This window comes from Monodelphis domestica, chromosome 3, assembly GCF_027887165.1.
Source record: "Monodelphis domestica isolate mMonDom1 chromosome 3, mMonDom1.pri, whole genome shotgun sequence".
Lineage (NCBI taxonomy): Eukaryota > Metazoa > Chordata > Mammalia > Didelphimorphia > Didelphidae > Monodelphis > Monodelphis domestica.
Window position 1 is genome coordinate 499365737 of NC_077229.1, and position 13009 is coordinate 499378745.

A 13009-nucleotide genomic window follows, 5' to 3' on the forward strand; every position below is an offset into this window, starting at 1 on the left:
TGACCACTCCTGAGTTCAAATGGAAGCCCAAACACAACCTGTGTGGTCTGGGACAAAACACTTTACCTCTTTCTGCCTCCAGTTTTTCATCTGTAAAATGGGTTAACAATGCCACCTTCCTTCCTTCCAGGGTTGTTAGTTAAGGGGATAAAGTGTGCAAACCTTAAATTGCAGTGATGATAATAATGAAGGATAAAGTGAGGATTTTTGTTGTTCAGTCATTTTCAATTGTGTCTGCCATTTTGGGATTCCATTTGGGGTTTTCTTAGCAAAGATATTGGAGTAGTTGGGCATTTCCTTCTCTGGCTCATTTGGCAGATCAGGAAACTGAGGCAAATAGGATCAAGTGACTTGCTCAGAATCCCACAGCTATGGGCTCATACAGTAACAAAAATCAATTTAGCCCTATCTTAACCCTATTTAGAGTCTAAAACTTTATAGTATGGCACAGAAGATTGAGAGCTGGCATTGGGAGTTTGGAAGACCTGGGTTCAAATCATGACTTTGACGATGCCTTTGTGGATGGAGGTCCCATGATGGTAATCAACACACCAATTAAATCATGCATTGATATACTAACCCTTTAAGACCAGAAGGTTATGATTTAATATAATTATAGTAAAATGGCATTTCAATGGCCAGAAAGTGAATAAAAATACTCAAATTGATTGGTTTAATCCCATCTCACCAATAACAATCAGGGATAATGAGTTATAGCACTGGAACAACCAACAGAAAAATGTTATCCCTCGTTATAAAATAGCAAATAGTAATTAAATGCCAAAGTCGTTAAAAAATATAAGAACTCAGACATAAATGTTAATCACTGGTACATTCTCTCACATGTCCAACCTTGGTTGATTTTTTTTTAAAGAATTTATATAACAAAAAGAAACTCAACTCTAAAGCAGTTATCTTTTCAATGCAATGTCAGTTAATACATTCTCAGCACTATTATACCATCAGCTCACAGCATCCAGGTGCAACTAAATGGACAATTCTTTGCATGCTGAAAATATCCCCAAGTGCTTTATGAAAAATGAGTTATACCAAAGGGTATATGAAACAGGGCAACGCCAGCTGCTATACATTCAAAAAGAGACGAAAGCTTTACGGTATCAGCTCTTTCATTGAAACAAATGTAGATGTGGATGGAGCAGGGTAAAGATGGTTTGGCTGTTTAAAAAAGAAATGGTCTAAACCTTCAGCTCAGATTTGAAGAGACAAATTCAGACAGAGGCTGACCCTGGGAAGGCAGTACCAAAAGGCAATGATTTTAAAAGCAAGCAATTAAATTCTTTTTCCTGCTACTGCTCAACATTTTAAGAAACTTCTGGGAGAACAATGAATGGCATGCCCTTATTTTCTTGCCTCTTTCTCATCTGACGTGTTAAATCAAGTATCCTGCTGTTACCCACTTAAATTCTGTTGCCCCAGAATCAACAAGACCTTTTGTAGTAAGAGGTGGTAGTTGTGACTCAGTTGTTTCCATTGTGTCCAACTCCTTGTGTGATGGGGCTTTCTTGCCATTTCTTCCTCCAATTTTTTTTCAGATGAGGAAACTGAGGCCAACGGAATTAAATGGTTTGCCCAGATTTGTTGTATCTAAAAGCACTATTCTGAGAAGGGGTCCTTAGGCTTTACCAGGCTGCCACGGAGGTCCATGACACATATACACATTCAGAATTCCTGAACTAAGAGGTGATTATTAACATTACAAAATAATGTCAATATTATACTATAACTACTTAAATATTCATTGCAAGGCCAAATAATAACTACAAAAGGTATATGCTCCTAACTTAAGGTGGCTGAAGGCAATTCCAGAACACTTAAGCCAGAGGGTATCAAAGTGGGGAGGAAATGTGGGAGCAAATCAGAAATGTGTAAAACACGACCATTTCTACCTGCAGACGCATGCAGTGCCATTGGGTTTTGCACACAAATCTCTTAAATATTTTTCCAATTTACTGCATTCCATCGTGGTATATAGTCCCAATTTCTGGATATGAGTTAAATGCGCTGTCCTACAGGACATAAAAATCAATAGCCAGAAAATTCAGCCTTCGATGAGCAAACAACTCAGAAAAACTCTTCCTGACTAGCCACCTTTCTATAAAAGTCTCCTGTGCCAACACTTGTAGAATATTCTCCCCTTATCATACAGCTGACATATGCTCACTTACTACAAATTCTCTTAACCTAAACCCAAACATAAACTCTTTTGTCACTCCCTGGGGCAGAATTGTCCTCAGTTTCCGTCCCAAGCAGAGTTGACATGAAGCATTGCAAATCTTAATACAAGGTTTGAAAATTGTGCAAACCTTCCTAAACCAGTATTTGACAAGATCATGGTTCTGGAACCAGAAAGGACCTCTGAGACCATCTCTCCAGCCCTCTCATTTTACAGTGGAAGAAACAGAAGCTTGGAGAGGTTGGCTGACTTGACTTGTACATTACTGTCCCTCAAAGCCTTCATTTCTTTAAAGCTACTCATCACAAGCAAAGATGGCTAATTTCTGGCACTACAAATGAATACATTTTTTATAAGTGTCCCCTGGTACCTCCTCTGCCTGTCCCTGGTACCAGCTCTGCTCCCAAGTCAGCACTAAAGGATTCCTGAGTTGTCACAGCAAATTAGAAGTTACAAAACTGAACACGAAACTACACAGAAATGCTTCCTGCATCCTAATTCCACTTTCTTCACACATACTTTACACCTTTTGGATGTTCAGTAATTCTCTCAGTTCCCAAAACCTACTCATGCCAGAGCATCCTCTTTGGGGAGGGAGGCAGAAATTCATTTTATTTCAGCTGTTTAGTCTTGTGTTGATAAATTGCAATGGAGATGGGCAAAAAAAAAAACAACTATCCATGTGAAATTAATTCAAACAGGTTAAATTTACACCAATAGATGAAATAATTTTGAAGTAATCAAGATGTGTAAAATAAAAAGAAGGAGAAACAGGGAGTGAATTCGAAGGGGAGTGATGACAATATTAATAAACCTAGAGGCAAGAACAACACACATCTCACAACTGTCTGCCCTTGCAGCTGAGCTAATACTGTGGACGGTGAAGGACCTTCCTAGGGTAGATCCTAGGTTCAAATCTGGTCTCAGACAATTCCCAGCAGTGTGACCCTGGGCAAGTCACTTAACCCCCATTGCCTAGCCCTTACCACTCTTCTGCCTTTGAACAGACTTAGTATTGATTCTAAGATAAGAGGTAAGGTTTTGTTTATTAAAAGAAAGTTCCTAAGGGATCTGAAAGCAATAGAAATCTTGGCTGTGGAAGAGGTGGCAACCTTGAACCTGGGTTCAAGACGCCTAGCACTCTGAGCTAAGATGCCACAGACTACAGAGTCCTGAAGATCTAGATGCCTAAAGCTCAAAGATTCAGAGAGGGCTAACCCTGGAGAAGTGGACATCAGCACAGCAATCCAAAAGGAGACCAAGCAGGGTCAACCCCCCTGACCAAAAGCACAGCAGAAGTGCCTATCATAAAGTCCCAATTAAGGCTCTACGGTTGGAGATATGAATTAACCAAAGAAAACAGCATCTATAAACAAATGATTCCACAAGAAAGAGAGAAAATAGAACAAAGTCAAACAACTACAAAACAACTTGGAAAAAATATCTATCAAAAACTTCCTACTCTGTGTTGCTCAACAGTCAACTCCAAAAAAAAAAAAGCAAAAAAAAAAAAACCAAATGCATGCAGGATATACTTCTAAGTTTAATCTGCATTATTAATTTTTTCCATTATTTTGTTAAGTCTACACTCAACAAAACTATAAATCAAGGCCTATTTGTAGCATAACCCCTCACACTGAAAATTTAGCAATTGCCTTGGTGAAGAACTATCAAACAACTGACATTATTTGTGTTTTCTTCCCCAAATAAAATATAAACTGCTTGAGGGCAGAGAATGTTTCTCTTTTGGTGTTTATATTTCCAAGGATTAACACAGAGTCTGGAACATAGTAAATGTTTAATCAATGCTTTTCCTTTCTTCATTAACTGTTCTTTCTACTAGGAGAGTAAGAGAGAAAAGAAGAGAATCATCAAGTTGCAATGAGGTTTATTATTGTATTCAATTCTTCTACCAGATGTTGGTGGTATTTGTGATGCTAAAATATAATTATCAAACCCTGGCACAAAGGTCCAGTGTGTAATCAACAGTAAATCCTACATAGACAGAAAGGAAATGTAAGTTATTTTTATCTTTCTTTTGTTTCTTTTTTTATATCCTTTACTTTTTAGTTTACTTTACCAATATCTACAAAAATATTCCATGTGAGCCAAAAGACCTGGGTTCAAACACTAGCTCCATCACTTATTAGTTATGTAAATTTCAGCAAACCACTTAAGCCTTCTTAATATCAGTTTCCTCATCATAAAAATAGGAATAATAAAGATACTGATGTCTCCCTCAGTTCCTGCGACCATGCAATGAAACTGTATCCAACAACAGTTTTGTGAGCTAACAGGGACCATCTACCTTTTTTTTTTGTTAGAGCTGAAGGTATAATAGTAAACCTGCTAGGTTTACTTCAGAGATCTGCTGGTGACCTCATTGTCTAGTGAGCTAAAAATTATATAGGAGGGTAAGTAAAATGGTTAAGAAGAAGAGATGTCATCAGTCATCAGTGGATCAGATGATTAGGAAGCACTACCTGGAATTGTACTAGCCAGGCTCTTTCTTCATGCTTTCAAAAACTATTAATTCAAACCAGACACTTCCTAGCTGTGTGACCCTGGGCAAGTCACTTAACTCCCATTGCCCAGCCCTTATCACTTTTCTGCTTTGGAACCAATACTCAGCATTGATTCTAAGGCGGAAGGAGAGGGTTCTAAAATTTTTAAATAATATTATATTTCCCCAAACAGAGAACCAGGGAAGAATACAGAAGATAAAGGAAAACTGCAGTTATCTCAAATAATAATAGAATTATTATTAATTAATAGAATATGACAAATGTCCAAGTGGTTTTTGCATGATGCAATGTGATACTAAGGCATTATTCAACAAATATTCTTCGTCTCCCCCCAAAACTATTTCTTTTGAGGCACCCTCAGTCCAGGATCCCTTTCTTAAGGAGCCATCTTCCAGGTTTTTGCCATTTACTGCCTTACCTCTAGGAGCTTTGGTACTTGTTACTTCTATCCTCTTGTTTGAGGTTCCCTATATTCTCAGTTCTGGGCTGAAGTGAACACTGTTACAGTGAGGTCCCAGTCATTCCCTTGCCTTATTCCCTTTAACCAACACTCACCCCAACCAGTAAGAAATTAAGACACTCAATTTTCTTTGGGGGAAAAAATCCTTTGTCTCTCTCCCTCATCTATTGAGGAGCCACTGCTGGGTCACGGAGAACGCAGAAAACAATTTATTTAGAAACAATTCCAACTTAACTGCTATGCCATTTCCTATCTGCCTCTCCCTTCCTCTGTATTAGTACAGACATTTGCATTAAAAGAGTATCTCTGTTATTTAGAACACACCTGCTCTGGCTGATTGCTCTTGAACTGAAGTCATAATCCTCTCCATCTGAGACCACGGGCATCAGAACACATGGAATTATGACTTCTGCTGAGACAGGGAAAGGGGCAAGGCATGTCAAGCACAATCTTGTAAAAACTACAAATAGCCTCAATGAGGTAGGAGGCCAGGGGGAGGGAGAGATCAAAGATATGAAAAACATTTGAAAATAAAACGCATCGTCTTATCAGTCAACATTACAAAACAAGCGAAGCATCCTTGGTTAGAGAGCAAAGTCTCAGAGACGAGTCTGCTGGACACACTTGAATACTTCTACAACATCAAAGAATAGGATCAATTCTTTTGCTGCAGTGGAAACTATGCATTGCTTGAATACTTCTCCAAATGAGTGATCCATCTGTTAGAGTTTGAAAATATGTTTTCAGATTTGCAGATGCCAGATAGCCAGGCAGGATGGCTAATATGTTGGATGGAATAGACAGAATTCAAAAAGAGGTCACTAGAAATAAATGGAAAGTCTTATTTTTATTGTGGGGTCTTTTCTGTCATGTCCCAATTTTTGTGATCCCATTTGGGGTTTTCTTGACAAAGATCCTAGAATGGTTTGCCATTTTCTTCTGTAGCTCATTTTACAGATGAGGAAACTAAGGCAAGCAACATTAAGTGATTTTCTCAGGGTCATCCAGATAGTAAAAGGGTCTAAGGCCAGATTTGAACTCAGGAAGACAAATTTTCCTAACTCCAGGACCATTCTGCCACCTAGTTGCCCCAAAATCTCATCCTTAGGTTGAAATTAGCTTCCTAAGCACAAGTTGAGTATGGCATAGCTAGACAACAATTTGCAAATGAGGTGGGAATTAATAAAGGATACCAGTCCAATATGAGCCAGTCAATTTGATCATAGATTACATTAAGGAAAATAATGATATCCAAGACTAGGAAGGTGAGAATACCACTATGTTCTGCTCTAATCACAACACATTGAAGTTATTGTGGTCAACTTATTGTAGATAAACTAATAATATGAGAACAAAATGTTAGCTCCTTAAAGTAAGGGAATGTTTCTTTTTATCTTTGAATCCCCATCCATCTATCATAATTCCAGGCAAGTAGTAATAAATAATATATTATAATAATGATTAATAAATGATATATTGAATTAAATTAAGAATATCCACAGGATGACCAAAATAGTTAAGTATCAAAAGGTCACCTCATATGAAGAACAGATCAAGAAAATGGGATATTTAGCTTGGAAACTTGGGGGACTGGGGTGGGGGATTTTACTACTGGGCATATATGCCCCAAAGAAATCAATGACAAATAGATTCCATGTGTATCAAGATATCCATTTTATAGGTGATACCCAGTGGAATCATGTGTCGGCTATGGGAGAGGTGGGGGGAGGGGAGGAGGAAAAGAAAATGATCTTTGTTTCCAATGAATAATGTTCAAAATGTTCAAAATAACCAATGACCAGATGACCAAATAAAATAATGTTTAAAAACAAAAAAAATTTTTTTAAGATATCCATTTTAACACCTTTGCAGGACCAAAAAACAGATAGTCAAGTCGATGCCCATCATCAGTCAAAAATTATTTTATTAAGTGTTTACTATATGCTAGGTATTATGTTTAGTGCTAGAGATACAAAAATAAATAATTAAAAACAATAACAACAACCCAGTCTTTCCTCTCAAGGAACTCACAATTCAGTATAAGAAATAACATATAAACAATTGAGTATATAAAAGACATATATAGTGTGAAGTAAAGTGAATAGAACCAGGAAAATAATACAAATAACAATTACAATAATGTAAATGGAAAGATGAACTACAAAATAATTATAATTAAAGTATAATGCAAAAGTATAATGACCAAGCTTGGTCATTATAAAGCAGAGATATGAGCACATATTTCCAAGTGAGAGAATTATGGGTATGAAATATTGCCTAAAAGACCAGACTTTATCGATATATTGAGTCATTTCACCCAATTTTTTCTTCTATTTTTTTCTTTATTATCAGAAATGTTTCTCTTTGGAACAGGATAAGGAGAAGAATATGGAAATGTAGGTTCTGTTAAAAATTAAAACTTAAAAATAAATTTTAAAAATGTAATACTAGAGAAGGAAGAGAATCTGATAATTGTGCTTATTTGAAGGAGAAATGTGAGAGAAGAAAATGTCTTGTGCTGCTTAATCCAAAAAATGAGAAGTAGGAAAAATGGGTACTCTCCAAAGATGGAATGCACTGCTTTAAGTAGCAGAGGGTTTCCCCTCACTTGAGATCTTCCAGCAAAGGTTGGATGATCAGTTGTCGGGTATGTAATTGACAGTATCCTATTTTGAACACATTTCAAAGTATTTGATCCTTGAAGTCCTTTTTGAGTTTCTGGGAAAGATTGTTCAATTAACTAAACAATAAACACGCATTGAACACCTACTAAGATAATGATATTAATCAACCAACAAGTACTAGAGGAGATAAAGAAATATCCAAGACCTGAGATTTATAACCTACTTGGGAACACAACTAGGAAATATGGATGAAGAGAGAGATCAAGAGAGCTCAAGAGCATTGTATAACACAGAGTAGCTTACTGCAAATAGGCATCAAATGATACTACAAGGGCTAGAAGGAATGCACTTCCTCTTCACCTGTGCCTCATAGAATTCCTTGTTTCCTGCAAGATATAACTTAGGGGGAAGCTAGATAGCATAGTGGATAGAGTACCATATCCTGAGTTGGAAAGACCTGAGTTTATGACCCTAGGCAAGTCACTTTGCCCTATTTGCCTCAGTTTCCTCATGTGTCAGGCTAGAGCTTGACAGCTTGAGCTAGAGAAGGAAATGGCAAACCACCCCAGTATTTTTAACAAGAACATCCCAAATGAAGTCACAAATAATTCGATATGAGTGAAAAGATTCTACAACAGCAATTTATCAAAACACAGGAGGGGCAAATGCTAGCAGTTGCAAAGAGAGAGATTTCAGCTCAGTAAAATTAAAAACTTCCTAACCACTCAATTTTATTCAAAGTTTTAGGGTTTTTTAGTTCAGTCTGCCAAAGAAATTTTACAAGTATTTTCAAACATGATTTAAGAAGAATGTTTAAAGGAATCTATCCTCCTTCTTCATATCTATAATTGATGGATGAGTCCTTTTATTCCCCACCCACAAAAATGAAATAGTTTAACTCCTTACTCCCACATAGGTACCAGGAAAAACAGAATTCATGTTATCTGAAGCTCATTTTATATTCCTATTTTATTATATAGTATTATAGTTCAACACCCTCCAGACCACTGGCCCTGGTTTAAGCTCCCCCTCCACTCTCAACCCATGAAGCAAACAGTCCAGGGAAGCAGCCCTGTGGCAAGAAATCCTATAGTCTCCACCTTCTCAATAGCCATAGCTACTGAAGACCTAGAAAAAAGAAATTCTCACCAAGGTCCTTAGCATTGTCAAATGGTTCAACATCAGAAATGAATACAATTTGTATCCGTGGAAATGACACTTAAGATGCATCACCATCTGCCTTGCCACTGATCCCCAAGGACCACTGAACCTTTCCATCTGAATTGTAGTAAAAACCTCCTAAAGAGTTGTCTCTCCCTAACAAAATGGGAACTTTTTGAGGGTGACAGTGTTTCATTTTTCTATTTCTAGCCAGTGCTTAATTTTTTTATTCATTCATTGATAAGGGCTTGATAAGACTTAATATAACACCACTGTTAAAAAGCACCCCAGTCTTGTGATGAAATCTTAACCAGATTTTAAATAGGTATGTGTAAAAGAATTTAGATTAAATCCTATATTTAAAATAATTAAATTCTCATATAATAAACCAAGAGGAGAAAATTATACTTTTTTAAAAAAGTTTAAAAACACAGAATAGAATTTGCAAGAAGCCTTTATCTTCAAAGAGAAACACACAAGCTCTCAGAAGGTATTCTCTCTCTCTCTCTCTCTCTCTCTCTCTCTCTCTCATCAAAGACTAATACTGGAAGAATCTCAAAAACCATCTAATCCACACACACATCCATTTTATAGAGAAAGAAACTGAGGCCTGGGGAGGTTAAGAGATTTACCCAAGGACACACTCTGATAAGCATCAGACACAAGATTTGAACCCAGGTTCTCTGCCTCCCTAACCAGTGCTTCTCTCCACTGTTATTAAGCCACATTCCTGTTAGTAATTTGATGGTTTTAAAACATTGAGTGATGCCCACTAATTGACTTTATCTGTCATTTCTAATGCACTGAAATTAAGACACTTCTGTAGTACCAGAATCAATAGGCACCCTGAAAAAGATATTTAGAAATTATGTATCAGGTGAAGGGAATTCAAGATACAATATCTTTCTAAGAAAGAAGCCTGCCAGGAGCACTGAGTGATGCTCATCTAATTCATGTTGTACCAGTGAGAAAAATTAATATTATTTCATTTTATTCTGCTAAACTACTTTGGCATACACAGGAGCCTCCGATATAGATGCATACACACATTTGTACCTGTATGTATATGCAAGAGTGATGTATCTATTTGACGAAGGGGATATAAGCAGTATTAACAGAATTCTACAGTCTCCTTCAGGCATTGATATTACAACATGAATTTTTATGAGTTTTCAGGGAGAAAAATATTTCTACAGAAAGGCTGATAAGACCTGACAGCTCCAAGTAAGTGAAATACATATACCCTCAGGCACTCCTCTGCTCAGGTCTTTACTTTGCAAGTGGTGAGGCCACAATTCAGCACCCAGAGACACCCTATTCTGTTTGAATCTCCCAGAGTCAACAGCACAAACCCTCGAAGAGCTCAAAAAAGAAAATGATTAACCATATTTTCTAGTGTAAGAGTCACCTTTCTATAATGGCAACATTTCCATTTGGGGGCTAAAAGGACTAGAAAAAGCAAATATGACTATTAAAAAGGGGGGACATTTATTCCTTTCAAATCTTCCATTTTCTCTTTCTTCTTCCAGCTCTATCTCTTCACTATCCAAATAGCCTGTGCTACAACATAGTTTAAATTTGTTACTCTCATAGTGGATGTGGCACTTTACTAATCCAAATATTTAAATTAAAAGTTAAATAAGAGGCAGCTTGGCATAATCAATATTGAGCTAACTTTGGAGACTGTTTAAACAGGCTTGCTTGAACCTCACCCTCTGAAACACTCTAGCTGGGTGACCTTAACTTCTCTAAAGCTCTAGGCAACTTCTGCTGTCTCCAAGTTACAGAGAAGATCAAAATTTGCATTAGTAAAGGAAGTTTCCTCATTTGGTAGCTCCATATATCAATGAAATCATAGCCCCATCCCTATCCCCATCTTTTTTAACTTAAAAAAATTATATGCAAATATGATACTGGTTTCAAAAACTTATACATCAATGAAGTTTATTAGAAATTTATTAGAATTATTTATTATTCTATATATAATATAAATTAGAGTAACTTAGTAAAGGGATTCTACCCTCTAAATATATATTGTCAAAGTTAAGATTTGTGTTTTTTTTTTTTAACTAATTACAAGACTACTTACTAAAGGAAATGGAAGGAAAAGGAAAAGGAAATGGAAGACTGTGTGTTGACAATAGGAAAGGTTTCTCGATAAGTTACTTACTGATTTAATCACATACACACACACACACACACACACACACACACACACACAAACACACCACAAACAATGATTATGGCAAAATCACAAGAGGCATCAACTTGGAGATCTACAAGGCAAAGCCTGGGGAAGCTTTCCGTTCTTTAAGAAGCTAGTGAGAGATGATGGTATTACAGCTTCTCCTGGAGCTGCCAAGATGAGGAAATGTGTGCATTAAGGAAGAGTTCTCCTATGGAGAGAAGGAGACAACTATAACAACCTCTGTTCTATTGCTCGCTACAAAATCCCCACCAGCCATGGCCAAAGAATATTTTCTGAATATTAAGCTTTGGCAGCACATATACTAAAACTGGAACAATACAGAGAAATTTAGCTTGGTCCCTGCACAAGGATAGCATGCAAATTTGTGAAGTGTTCCATATTTTCAATTGGTTAAAAAATAATTAAAAAATTTTTTTAATTTATAAATAGTCAAGTATCCATCAGTTATAGAGTAAGGTTTCAAACTCAAATAGATATGGAGTTATTAAACCATATGTAAGGATCTCTGCAAGTCACATGCTAACTTAGAAAATCATATATTATCAGTATATATATATATATTTTTTCTCTACTATATTATACTAATGGATGTATATTTCTACTATATTTTCATTTATTTTCCTAAATACTTCCCCAATTACACTTTAATCTTGTTCTGCTATGCTCAAGAATGTTGCAACCTATTTGACACCTCTGATGTATAGAACACTGGTGAAAGCAGAAAGCAGTATGGGGGCAAAAATGTTGAAATACTGCCTTCATCTTCTTGGAGGTTATAATTCAGTGGGAGGAACAAAGCACACATTTTCAGGTCAGTAGTAATGGAAGGCATTATGGAATCTACATAAATGCAGTGTGAGAACACTGCATATATTAAATGTGAGAGCAATAAGGACAGGAATTCTCAGGGAAGACCTTATATAGGATGGACCCTGAATGACAGATAGAGAGATAGATAGAAGGGGGGAAAGAGTGGGAAGACATGAGCTTTGACAAAATGAACAATGGCTCAGAGATGGGATTTAGAATATGCAAGGAACACTTAGACCCATCTGGATGGCATGGAGAGCTCAATTCTGAAGCAGGGAGGTGGTCACTTCCTAGCTCAATAACCTTGGGGAAATCTCTTAACCTCAGTTGTCCAGCCCTTACCACTCTTCTGCCTTGGAACCTAAGGTGAGAATTTAAAAAATAAAAGTTCAATTCAACATTTATTGAACACTTACTGTGTGATCAAGCACTGGGAATAAAAGATTGAAACAGAAACTGCCACCTCAAGAAATTTACAGTAAGACATCATAAGATAATAGAATTGAAAAGTCTTCTAATCCAGTTCCTTCATTTTATTTTTTTCTAGTTAACAAACATTTATTTTCCCTCTGCCTTCCCCCAATTCAAAAGAGAAAAAAACTGTTATGATAAATGCATATTGAGACAAATTGAATTCCCACTTTGTTCCTATCCAAAAGTGAATCATTTGGCATCTTGAATCCATCACCACTATCAGAAGGTACATAACAACAGTTCAGTCCTCTGGAATCATGGATTGGTCATTATATTGATCAAAGTGCTTTAGTTTTTCAAAGTTGTTTGTCTTTAAAATGTTACTGTATAAAAAGCTCTGGTTCTGCTCACTTCACTCTGTATCAGTTCACACAGGTCTTCCCAGATGTCTCTGAAACTGTCCATTTTTTAAAAATGATATAATATTCAATTATATTCAAATACCATGAATTGTTCAGCAATTCTCCAATTGGTGGACATCATTTTCACTTCCAGTCCTTTACAGTTACCAAACAAAGATGGTGTGAATATTTTCATATATATGAGTCCCTT

At 36.5% G+C, this 13009-nt stretch overlaps 1 protein-coding gene and 1 non-coding gene across 8 annotated transcripts in view; one reads left to right on the forward strand and one right to left on the reverse strand.

Moving 5' to 3' along the window:
- Positions 1-13009, reverse strand: part of MAST4 (microtubule associated serine/threonine kinase family member 4) — an 818549-nt gene that overhangs the window by 761051 nt on the left and 44489 nt on the right. The gene's annotated exons all lie outside the window — the stretch shown is intronic.
- Positions 11455-11557, forward strand: LOC130458596 (U6 spliceosomal RNA). The gene has a single exon (XR_008918012.1). It is a non-coding gene; the product is annotated as a U6 spliceosomal RNA (small nuclear RNA).